General features: G+C 37.8%; 1 protein-coding gene across 1 annotated transcript in view; it reads left to right on the top strand.

The window, feature by feature from the left end:
• MAD2L1 (mitotic arrest deficient 2 like 1) overlaps positions 1-13,145 on the top strand; it is a 287,298-nt gene that overhangs the window by 92,521 nt on the left and 181,632 nt on the right. The window contains exon 8 of the mRNA XM_082463043.1: positions 2,520-5,090. The gene's annotated coding sequence lies outside the window, so the exon portion shown is untranslated. The remainder of the gene's footprint in view (positions 1-2,519; positions 5,091-13,145) is intronic.

Raw genomic sequence — 13,145 nt, 5'->3', positions numbered from 1 at the left:
TTTCTGTCAAGGCTTTGGTTTTGCATTGATACTTGATCTTGACCATATTTCACACAATCAATCAACAAATATTTCTGAAACATTACTAATTGTTTCTCTAAATGATTCAACTTCTGTCACACTTTTCTACCACTTGGTAAACAACAACCCATTCTTGTTGTCAAGAATCTGGTCAGTAGCAAGGAGTGTTTTCAGTGAGGATTTGTCCTTTCCCGAGGGATTAACTCCTCTCCGTATATCCTGCGGTTCAGTAATAATTCTCTGCCATTAAAACATAATTTCCTATGGCCTTGAGCTTGGGCAGCTCTTTTCACCTCTGTGTTTTGGTCTGCACTTTGCCCACGATCTGAAACAATTTCTCTTTTGCTGCATTTCTCATTCATTCAATAAATATTTATTGTATAGCGGCCATGGGTCAGGTGATGGGTGACTGTATTCAGGGTGGTAAGCATCCAATGCAAAAAAAAAAAGCAGATAAGGTCTGATCTCTTTTTGAGTTTACAGTCTGGAGTATCTGGGTTCAGACAAATCAAATAATCACACAGGAACATGTCTAATTAGAACTCTGAAACAGCACAGGACACGCATTGGGAATAAAAGTGAAGTGGTACATGACGTTTAACAAGTGGACCTCATTTACAACGTAACAAGCAGACTTTGTCTGATTAGATAAATTTTTAACTGATATCAAGAGACTTTGTAAGAGCAAACTAGGAAATACAGATGAGACGGCGGGTGGATGGGTTCCAGGCAGAGGGAGTGGCATGTCCAAAGTCATTATAGCAGGAGGGAGCATGGCATTACACAGGAGCCAAAAGAAGGCCAGAGTACTAGAGAGCAGAGAGCACAGGATAAGATAAAGCTGGAGAAAAGAAACAGGCATACTAAGTATTTTAGCCTTTGTTCCTGAACAGTAGGAAGCCACCAAGGGGGTTTAAGCATATGTGTTAGGGAGAAGAAAGAATTTTTAAATAGATTTGAAAGTACTGCTCTAGCAGTCACAACTCTTCAAGGTTGTTTTACATACTACTTCCTCCATTAGGTCTTTCCCCTCAAGCAGAGGTCATTTCTATTTCCTCTGAACACCACAGCCATTTTCTGTATCCCCTGTAGAATTCTCACTTACAACAGTCTTGTACTATTGCTTACTTGTTTACTCATCTCTACACTATAAAATGTTGTAAGTCTGGGAATTCTTATTTCACCTTAATACTCTGCCGTCCTAATGGTGTACTAGGAGTCCAATGTATTTGTGGTCAAATCTATGAAAAACAGTAGGGCCAAGGTACCGATTTATTCTCATCTAATGACCAAACACAGGATGAGCCAGAGCATGCCCACACTTGGGGTAATAAGTGTTGCAGTGAGGATGGAACATGTGGCAGTGAGGTCACTTATCTCGCAGGAGAGATCTGTTGGCTTCCCAACAGGCCCACGGAGTCAGGAGGACCTCAGGGCCACCATCTCATTCCAGTTCAGCTTTCGCTGTCTGGGATTTTGATTTCTGGTACATGCAAGGGAATCAGACTCTGGGGAAATGATTCACGGTAACCAAATGCAGAAAAAAACTGGTCTTTTTTTTTTTTTTTTATAGGATGCTACTTTCATTTTACAGAGAACAATTACGACTTGTGTTCACTTATTAGTAAATTATAGGTGAATATACCTATAGGTGAAAATGCCCAGGAAGCCAAATCGTATGCAGAATGTCACTTGAAAAAGCAAAGAATCAGAGCAAAGTAAGTTAATTGTCTCCTCTGGATGTCCAGAGTTACCAAGCTATCCCACTAGGTATGTAGCAAAGGGTCACATCATCACATTCATTAGCCAAGGCAAGCTTTTCCTGGTTAGTGCTAGGGACACACTGGGAAACATTACTTATGAACTTTCCTTTCCTAAAAGGGCTATAATATTCTTTTGTATGATAGTCCTTTCTTCAATGTATTAAAATTTCCTAAAAGGTTATGGGTGGGCTTCCCTGGTGGCGCAGCAGTTGAGAATCTGCCTGCCAATGCAGGGATCACGGGTTCGAGCCCTGGTCTGGGAAGATCCCACATGCCGCGGAGCAACTGGGCCCGTGAGCCACAGCTACTGAGCCTGCACGTCTGGAGCTTGTGCTCCGCAGCAAGAGAGGCCGCGACAGTGAGAGGCCCGCGCACCGCGATGAAGAGTGGCCCCCGCTTGCCGCAACTAGAGAAAGCCCTAGCACAGAAACGAAGACCCAACACAGCCATAAATAAATAAATAAATAAATAAATAAATAAAATAAATAAACCCAAAAGTTAAAAGGTTATGGGTAAGCCTAACAGGGGAGTATATGAGTAAAACATTTAAAACAATGCTAACATTTAAAACAATGAATTATCTGATTCATTTAAAGTGAATTCTTATTACTCAGCCATAAAAAGAAACAAAATTGAGTTATTTGTAGTGAGGTGGATGGACCTAGAGTCTGTCATACGGAGTGAAGTAAGTCACAAAGAGAAAAACAAATACCGTATGCTAACACATATATATAGAATCAAAAAAAAAAAAAATGGTCCTGAAGAACCTAGGGGCAGGACAGGAATAAAGACACAGACGTAGAGAATGTACTTGAGGACACGGGGAGGGGGAAGGGTGAGCTGGGACGAAGTGAGAGAGTGGCATGGACTTATATATACACTACCAAATGTAAAATAGATAGCTAGTGGGAAGCAGCCACATAGCACAGGGAGATCAGCTAGGTGCTTTGTGACCACCTAGAGGGGTGGGATAGGGAGGGAGGGAGGGAGACACAAGAGGGAGGAGATATGGGGATACACGTATATGTATTGCTGATTCACTTTGTTATAAAGCAGAAAGTAACACACCATTATAAAGCAATTATACTCCAATAAAGATGTTAAAAAAAAAAGTGAATTCTTGAATATCTCTTTTCTGATCCAATATGAATTGATTTAATAATTTATCTCTGAGAGGCAATATTATTTCTATACTTCCATGTTCTTGAACATGAAGAAGTTTCCTCACTATTCCTTATTAGAAGCAAGCTACACTTATTTTGAATAAGCATAGCATCTTTACAGCAGTCACCCAAGCAATATTTCCTAAGGAGTGCAATAACATGTCTCAATAGCTCAAAAGTGTTAATTAAGAATCCTACAGTGCCTAAATTACTTCCCCCCAAATTAACTCTATCTTTATTAGGAAGCATCTCAGTGGGAACATAAGGTTGTGAGAGCTACAGTTTTAACCTTCAGCATTATGGAGGTTAAATTCACACAGTTTATGAAATATCTGGCATTAGTAAGAGTGCCAGCATATCCCTAGGTCAATTAGAACAAGCTTGTTTATTTTGTTGTTCACTTGTCTGAGAACCTAGTAATTACACAGAGATACATGTTAACATATTCCACTATGTGGTAACATTTCTCTATGACTATGAATTTGTCAAATTTGTCTTTATATATTTAGGGGCTATTTTATTAGGTACATTATACATTTAGGATTAGTAGATGTCCCTGAAGAATAGTAATCATAATATTGTTATCCTCTTTATCTTCAGTAATGAGTTTTGCCTTAAAGCCTACCCAGCCTGATTCTAATGCACTTGCGTGTTTTTTGGTCGATCTTTTGTCACCCTTGTGCTTTCAACTTTTATGTTTTAGATATTTTTCTTAAGAACAGCACATAGCTGTATTTTTAATCCAATCATATAATCTCATTCTCAAAGTATGATTTTCAGTTTGCAGTCTGAACCCTTGAGGGTCCCCAAGAACCTCTGGTGGTGGTGGGCATCTTAGTCCTTTTGGGCTGCTATAGCAAAGATATCATAGGCTGGGTGGCTTTAACAGCAAACATTTATTTCCCACAGCTGTGGAGTCTGGGAAGTCCAAGATCAAGGTGCCAAAAGATTTGGGATCTGGTGAGAGCCCACTTCCTGGTTCATAAACGGATATTTTCTTGCTGTGTCCTACATGGCATAGAACTTTCTGGGGTCTCCTTTATAAGATCACTAATCCCATTCATGAGGGCTCCATGCTCATGATCTAATCACCTCTCAGAGTTAAAAACTCTTAATACTATCACACTGGGTTAGAATTTCAACATATAAATTTTGGGGAGACAAACATTCAGTCCATAACAGTAAGGCAGGTGAAATCAAAAGTCTTTTAAGTTATTTTTCCCAACTTTATTGAGATATAACTGTCATATAACATTGGGTAATTTTAAGGAGTACAATGTGATGGTTGGATAACATGTGTATTACAAAATGTTTATCACAATGAGGTTAATTAACACATCCTCCACCTCACATAATTCCCACCCTGCGGTGGTGGTGGGTGGGGGGGGGATGAGAACATTTAAGAGATGCTCTCTTAGCAACTTTCAAGTATACAATACAGTACTGGGAACTACAGTCACCATGCTGTACCTTAGAGCCCCAGAATTTATTCATCTTATAACAGGAAGTTCACACTCTTTGACCAACATTTTCTCATTTCCCCCAACTCCCAGCCCTTGGCAACCACCATTCTATGCTCTATTTCTATGAGTTTAGCTTTTTTAGATGCTACATATAAGCGATATCATGCAGTATTTGTCTTTGTCTGAATTATTTCACTTAGAATAATGCCCTCAAGTTTCATCCACATGGTCACACATGGTAAGAGCTCCTTTTTAATGGCCAAATAATATTCCATTGAATACATACACCACATTTTATTTAACCATTCATCCATTTATGGACATTTAGGTTGTTTCCATGTCTTGGAATAATTGTGAATAATGTTGCAATAAACACAGGAGTGCAGATATTTGAGATAGTGTTTTCATTTCCTTTGAATAAATACCCAGAGGTGAAATTGCTGGATCATGTTTAGTTCCTTTTTTTTTTTTTTTTTTTTTTTTTGAGGAACCTCCATAGTGGAGGCTTTCTATAATGGTTATACCAATTTACATTTCCACCAACAGTGCACAAGGATTCCCTCTTCTCCACGTCCTCACCAAATGTATTACCTCTTGTCTTTTTGATAACAGCCATTCTAATAGGTGTGAGGTGACATCTCATTGTGGTTTTGATTTGCATTTCCCTGATGATTAATGATGTTGAGCATTTTTTCATGTACTTGGCCACTTGTATGTCTTTGGAAAAATGTCTATTCAGGTTCTCTGCCTATTTTTTAATCAGATTTTGTTTTGTTTTGTTTTGTGTCTTGCTATTGAGTTGTATGAGTTCCTTATATGTTTTGGATATTAATCCCTTATCAGATGTATGGTTTGCAAATATTTTCCCCCATTCTGCAGGCTGCCTTTACATTTTCTTTGGTAGTGCAGAAAGTTTTTCATTTGCTGTAGTCCCAACTGTCGATTTTTACCTTTGTTGCTTGTGCTTTTGGTGTCATATGCAAAACAATCCATTGCCGAGACCAACATCAAGCAGCTTTTTCCCTATGTTTTCCTCTAGGATTTTTATACTTCCAGGTCTTATATTTAAGTGCTTAATCCATTTTGAGTCAATTTTTGTGAATGCCATTAAGACAGGGGTCCAATTTCATTCTTTTGCATGTGAATATCCAGTTTTTCCACCAGCATTTATTGAAGAGACTATCCTTTCCCCATTGAGTATTTTTGGCTGCCTTGTTAAATATTAATTGACCCTGTATGTGTGGGTTTATTTCTTGGGCTCTCGATTCTGTTCCATTGGTCTATGTGTTTGTTTTTATATTAGTACCATAATGAGAAACTCTTTTTAATTATTACTAAGACATTATTTGTTTTTGTCATTCTCATTCTTTCATGCGTGTACTGCAGTTTTCCAGAGGCTAGATAGTGTGTGATATTGCATGAGATTGAATGCAGAAGCAGATGTGTAAATCCAGCCAGACAGTAAAGTCAGACAATAAAGAGATTTGTAAAAACGCAAAAACACTTTTTAACAATTTGAAGGCCTCAGAACTTATTGATGACAATAACTTCATTTTATCTTGACAATTGTGTGAAAACTTAACTGAGGTAGAATTCCAGATTACAGTTGTATTCTCTCAGCATTTTGAAGGTATTATTCCATTGTCTTCTTATTTCTTTTATTACATTTGAGGATTAGTTGTGTTGGCTGAAATTCTTGGGGATATAATCTTGCTGTTTTCTTATCTGTTGATTCTAGCTCATGGAGTAAATATTTCCTCATGTGTTCTGCAGTTTAAATTGTGGGTTTATCTTCTTTGAGACCTAATATCTGCACAGCTCAAAATGAGAGAGGAGGTCCCTCCAAAGATGTTTTGTATATGTTCCCTTCCCTTCAAGTGCTTCAAGGTTGACCACCCGTCTCAGACACTTTTTTTTTAATTTTGGTAACATATACATAACAAAATATTTATCATTTTAACCATTTGTAAATATACAGTTCAGTGGCATTAAATACATTCACAGTGTTGTGTGAACCACTTTCATGCCCAAAACTTTTTCTTCATCTCCAGCATAAATTCTATATCCATTAAACAATAACTTTCCATTTCTCCCTCCCCATAACCCCAGGTAACCTCTATTCTATTTTCTGTATCTATGAATTTGCCTATTCTAGGTACCTCATATAAGTGGAATCATACAATATTTCTCCTTCTCTATCTGGCTTATTTCACTTAAAATAATGTTTTCAGCATCTATCCACGTTGTAGCATATATCAAGATTTCATTCCTTTTCATGGATGAATAACAGTCCATTGTATGTATATACCACATTTTGTTTATCCATCTGTCTGTTGATAGACACTTAGGTTGTTTCTACCTTTCAGGTGTTTTGGATAATGCTGTTATAAAAATTGATGTACAAATATTTGTTTAAGTCCTTCCTTTCAATTTGTTTAGACATGTACCTAGGAATGGAATTGCTGGGTCATGTGGTAGTTCTGTGTTTAACTTTCTGAGGGACCACCAAGCTGTTTACCCTAGCAGCTCCATCATTTTACATTCCCACCACAATGCACGAGGGTTCCAGTTCCTCCACATCCTGGCTAACGCTTAATACTTTCTGTTTTATTGATTTTATAGTCATCTTAGTAGGTGCGAAGTAGAGACCACTCGTTATTTAATCTGTTACCTTGGGGTTTCCTTGACCTCACAGGTCGTTTCATGGTTAAAACCCAAACTCGTGTGAGTGCCGATCCACGCTATCAAATCCTCAGGGGATCAGGTGGTTTCCACACAGGGCCCAGGCCGATCCCAACAAGCTTCCTATCAGCGCATTGTCCACGTAAGCAGGTTTTCCTCAGCCACCATCTCACTGAAGTGTAGACCTCCAATACATAGAGTATGGTTCCATATGCCCATCATCAGAAGACCCTGTAGCTGGATCACCATTGAAACCCAAACTACCCCTCTACTTCTTCCTTAGCTCTCCTTTTCCAGGGCTCCAACAAAATCAGCTCACAGATTTTTCTCCTAGGGTTCACTTACCCACAACCTCGACCCAACAAAGCCTGCTTCACGTGCCACCTTTATCTGTGACCCAAGAGGATTTTCCTTACTTTATTGCAATTTCGGCTATGCTTTAAAATATAGTTATCTCATTTTACTTTATATTTTGGTATTTTTATTGGAAGGATTTTCAGATTACCTAGTCCATCTATTGTCAAATTATCCTCCAAAATACTATGTTCAATCTTCTGGTTTTATTTTTAGAAACCAATCATACTATGTGATTTGAAAATTTAAAAATCTAGAAATATTCTACTTGTTCACCTTTTAAAGGTATGTTCAACTGTTTGATCAAAATATTTACAAATCCTTAGGAGTAAAGTGGAAAATATGTCATGATAAAAGTTTGGATTATTGACATACTGCAATATTTCTCAGAGTGAGTTTAGTAGAACAATTTTCAAAATCAACTAATATTTTAATTATGAAAATAATTGTTTCAATATCAAGTTAGTAAAGTATTGTATTAAACTAGATTAAACAGCTTGCATAACTGCAAGACATATATAATGTAATGCTGAATCTCTAAGAATGCATTTCTCAAATTTATCGTCTTGGAGCATTATGTGGTACTAAATATTCAGACACATCACTTCTGGGAACTTTGACTTCCACGTTTAAAATTCAAATTTCCAATTTTTCCCTCAAGATATACCAGGCCATTATCATATCTGGATCATGACATAAATGATTCAGTAGCTTATAGAATTAATGATGGGCTCTGATTCTTGGTAGTTAAAATATTGTTACCTTAAAAAAAGCTAGGGCTTCCCTGGTGGCGCAGTGGTTGAGAGTCTGCCTGCTAATGCAGGGGACACGGGTTCGAGCCCTGGTCTGGGAAGATCCCACATGCCACGGAGCAACTACTGAGCCTGCGCGTCTGGAGCCTGTACTCCGCAACAAGAGAGGCCGCGATAGTGAGAGGCCCGCGCACTGCGATGAAGAGGGGCCCCCACTTGCCGCAACTAGAGAAAGCCCTTGCACAGAAACGGAGACCCAACACAGCCAAAAATAATAAATAAATAAATAAATAAACTCAAAGTTTAAAAAAAAAAAGCTAAACTTTTATTTCTTCTTCATTTTTAATCTTACCATAATCTCTGATACATATTTTCCTATATCAATAATCATAATAAAAAAGTTTTAGAATAGGTATATTCTTTGATATGTTAGATTATGGAAGTATGTAAAAGGAATTAGAGATCTCAATACAGAAGGGAAAACACTCATTTAAGGAGTCACTTTTCCATAGCAACAGAGTCATATTTGTCCCATAGTGATTGTACCAAAATGACTTATCTGAAGCCCTGGACACTTTAAGTTAATGGAAAAATTGAAGAGAACATTAAAGTCTCATTACCCTAGATGGTGATTTATGAATTAGGTTTAATAGCTTAAGTATTCTCCCATCTGCTGAAAAATGTATCTTTAGAGATTTAATATTAAATTTAATAATTCTAGTTTTGAATGCAGTTTTTCACAGAACTTACTAAAAGAATTTGTAATACTTCTTTGAAAAAATCTCTCAAGTTTCATATGATTGAAATTGCTCAGAAATATAACAGCAAAGAGCCATTAAAATATATGTAAATATCAAAGGAATGGAAATAACTTCATAAAAAAATTACACAGTTCATTGTCTACTAAAGGACTGATTTTCCAGTTTGTAAACTGTGGTAATTCCTAGATTCTTCTCCTGATTTTTTTCTACCCACTAGTCACTACCTCTGTTAATTAACTATACCAAAATGTGAACAAAACTGAAAATTTTTTAAATCACAAAATATTTGAGTAGGAAAAGTCCTCAGAGGGGATCTATTGAAGCCACTTACTTTACAACTGAGGAAACTGCTGCTAGTTTCTGCACTGTTTAGATTTTAATAAATTCCATTATCAAAATGACTAAAATCCAAAATAAAAGATCACTGCATTGTTCTAAAATAATTCCATATTGACAAAACATATAACTGCCATTGGTCACATTCCTTCAAGAAGGGAGACAGCACTCACAATAAGAGTATCACAGTTGTGCTTCAGGTATTTGTTTTGTTTTTATTTTCAATCTTAAAATGGTGATAATCGTACCTCTCTCTTAGAGCTATGGTGAGAATTGAATGAGACAGTGAAACCAGAGTTCCAGGCTCAGAGCCTGGGGCATAGTAGGTGGTCAAAATAAATATTGCTTTACTTTGCTCTCTGCTTTGTAATTATATAATTATTTCAATGCCAGAAAAATCTCTTTAGTTAAAATGTAGTAAAAAGTATAAAAATCAATGGAAAATTTTGGTCCCTTCATATTACTTTCTCCAAGCTACTCAGGAATTGAAAATGAATTGTTAAGACATAAACAAATAAGTAAAAGAAACAAAGAAATGTCCCATCTTACTGTGCTTACTTGGTAGATATAAGACAGGTTATACTAAAGCTCCAGGTTTGCCACTGAAAGCTCAGGCTACTTCTCTATCTTTTTTAGTACCAGAAAGTAACCTAAGGAACAATTAGACATTCAGAGAATCACCCAGATGCAGCCAATTTCCAGTAGCTCTAGTTTTAACCAGGAATTCAACATATATACATTATGGAGCAACTGCTATGTATTGGCCACTGGGATAGCTGTTCGTGGGTATCAAAATTAATAAGAAACTGTCCTCTTCCTCAGAAAACTGAGAAATCTATTACAGCAGTTAAGCTCAGTATGGTAAATGAAATATGACAGAAATGAATAAAGCTGGAGCACAGTTCAGGGAGACCTCTGCCTGCTTGGAGATAGAAGGAGAAATTAGGTCTGAGCTTAGTAGAGTAGGAATTAGCCAATTCAAGGGCTGGGAGAAAGGAGAACATTCAATCAAGAGACATGCAGAGACAAGAGGTAAGGTGTTATGAAATGGATGGGAATGTGTGACAGTGCAAGCAAGGGGAACATATGGGAAGTTGAGGCAATTATTGTGGAGACTTGTTGATTTTCCTTACTTTCAATGACACTTCTTTCTGATGAGAGTGAGAGGTGTTCAGGGAAGAAGCTTGCCACATGAAAATTAAAAAAAAAAAAGATGATTAGCTACAAATTTAAATATAAATTATTAAATAAACAAAGAAAGGGAAGTGACTCATAAAGTGGTCAGGACAGGTTTCATAAGAGCAGGAAGGATTAAAAAATACACAAGCATGAACCCACTGAAATAAAGTAGTTGTAGAGGTAATGGAGCAACTAGGAAGAGACTTTTAAGTAAAGAAAAGCAAGTCAGAGGACTGACAGACACTACCTGACTTAAAAACTTACTATAAACTGCAGTGATCAAGACAGTATGATATTGGTAAAAGAATAAACAAATAGCTCTCTGAAACAGAATAGAGAGCTAGAAATAGACCTACACAAACACAGTCAATTAATCTTTGACAAAGGAGCAAAGGCAATACAGTGGAGCAAGGATAGTCTTTTCAACAAATGGTGCTGGAATAATTGGACATGCACATGCAAAAAAAAAAAAAATGAATCTAGACACAGACTTTACACCCTTCACAAACATTAATTCAAATGGATCACACATCTAAATATAAAATGCAAAACTATAGAACTCCCAGAAGATAACACAAAGAAAATCTAGGTGACAGGTATGGTGATGACATTTTAAATACAACACCAAAGTACAATCCATGAAAGAAATAATTGATAAGCTGGACTTCATTACAATTAAAAACTTCTGCTCTGCAAAAGACAATGTCAAGAGAAGGGGAAGACAAGCCACAGCTTGGGAGAAAATATTTGCAAAAGGCATATCTGATAAAGGACTGTTACCCAACACTTACAAATTCTTAAAACTCAACAATAAGAAAATGAATAATCTGATTTTTAAAAATGGGCAAAAGGTCTTAACAGACACGTCACTAAAGAAGATATACCAATGGCAAGTAAGCATATGAAAAGGTGTTCAACATCATGTGTCATTAGGAAATTGAGAATTAAAACATTGAGATACCACTATACACTTATTAGGATGGCCAAAATCTAAAACACTGACAAGAGCAAATGCTGGAGAGGATGCAGAGCAACACAAATTCATACACTGCGAGTGAGGATGCAAAATGGTACAGCCACTTTGGAAGACAGTCTGGCAGTTTCACACAAAACTAAACATACTCTTACCACACAATCCAGTAATCACAATCCTTGCTATTTACTCAAATGTTGACATCTCTGTCCACATGAAAACCTGAACATGGAAGCTTTTAGCAACTTTATTTGCAACTGCCAAAACTTGGAAGCACTCAAGATGTCCTTCAGAACAGGGGTCCCCAATCCCCCGGCCACACAGCAAGGAGCTGAGCAGCAGGTGAGTGAGCAAAGCTTAATCTGCAGCTCCGCATCGCCCGCATTACCGCCTGAACCATCCCCCCGCCCCCCATCTGTGGAAAAACTATCTTCCATGGAACTGGTCCCTGGTGCCAAAAAGGTGGGGACTACTGCTTTAGAAGGTGAATGGATAAATACACTGTGGTATAAATAGACAATGGAATATTACTCAGTGCTAAAAATGAGTTATCAACCCATGAAAACACCTGAAGGAAGCCTAAACATACACTAAGTGAAATAAGCCGGTTTGAAAGGGCTACCTATACCTAGGGGCAGGACGGGAATAAAGACGCAGACCTACTAGAGAATGGACTTGAGGACACGGGGAGGGGGAAGGGTAAGCTGGGACAAAGTGAGAGAGTGGCATGGACTTATATACACTACCAAATGTAAAACTGATAGCTAGTGGGAAGCAGCCACATAGCACAGAGAGATCAGCTCGGTGCTTTGTGACCACCTAGAGGGGTGGGATAGGGAGGGTGGGAGGGAGGGAGACGCAAGAGGGAAGAGATATGGGGATATATGTATAGGTATAGCTGATTCACTTTGTTATAAAGCAGAAACTAACATACCATTGTAAAGCAATTATACTCCAATAAAGATGTTTAAAAAACAAAAACAAAAACAAAAATTAAAAATAGAGTTGCCGGGCTTCCCTGGTGGCGCAGTGGTTGAGAATCTGCCTGCCAATGCAGGGGACGCGGGTTCGAGCCCTGGTCTGGGAAGATCCCACATGCCGTGGAGCAACTCGGCCCGTGAGCCACAATTACTGAGCCTGTGCGTCTGGAGCCTGTGCTCCGCAACAAGAGAGGCCGCGATAGTGAGAGGCCCGCGCACCGCGATGAAGAGTGGCCCCCGCTTGCCACAACTAGAGAAAGCCCTCGCACAGAAACGAAGACCCAACAAAGCCATACATACATACATAAATAAAAAGAATGTAAGCAGACAAGAATAGCATTAAAAAAATAAAAAATAAAAACATAGAGTTGCCATATGGTCCAACAATCCCACTCCTGGGCATATATCTGGAGAAAACCATAATTTGAAAAGATACATGCACCACAATGTTCATAGCAGCACTATTTACAATAGCCAAGACATGGGAGCAACCTAAATGTCCACTGACAGAGGAATGGATAAAGATGTGGTACATATATGGACCTAGAGATTATCATACTAAGTGAAATAAGTCAGGAAGAGAAAGACAAATACCATATGATGTTATTTATATGTAGAATCTAAAATATGATACAAATGTACTTATTTACAAAACAGAAACAGACCCATAGACATAGAAAAATAATCTATGGTTACCAAAGGGAAAAGGGAGTGGGGA

The sequence above is a fragment of the Balaenoptera physalus genome (genome assembly GCF_965194825.1).
Source record: "Balaenoptera physalus genome assembly, chromosome: 5".
Lineage (NCBI taxonomy): Eukaryota > Metazoa > Chordata > Mammalia > Artiodactyla > Balaenopteridae > Balaenoptera > Balaenoptera physalus.
This window is presented reverse-complemented; position numbering and strand designations above follow the sequence as displayed.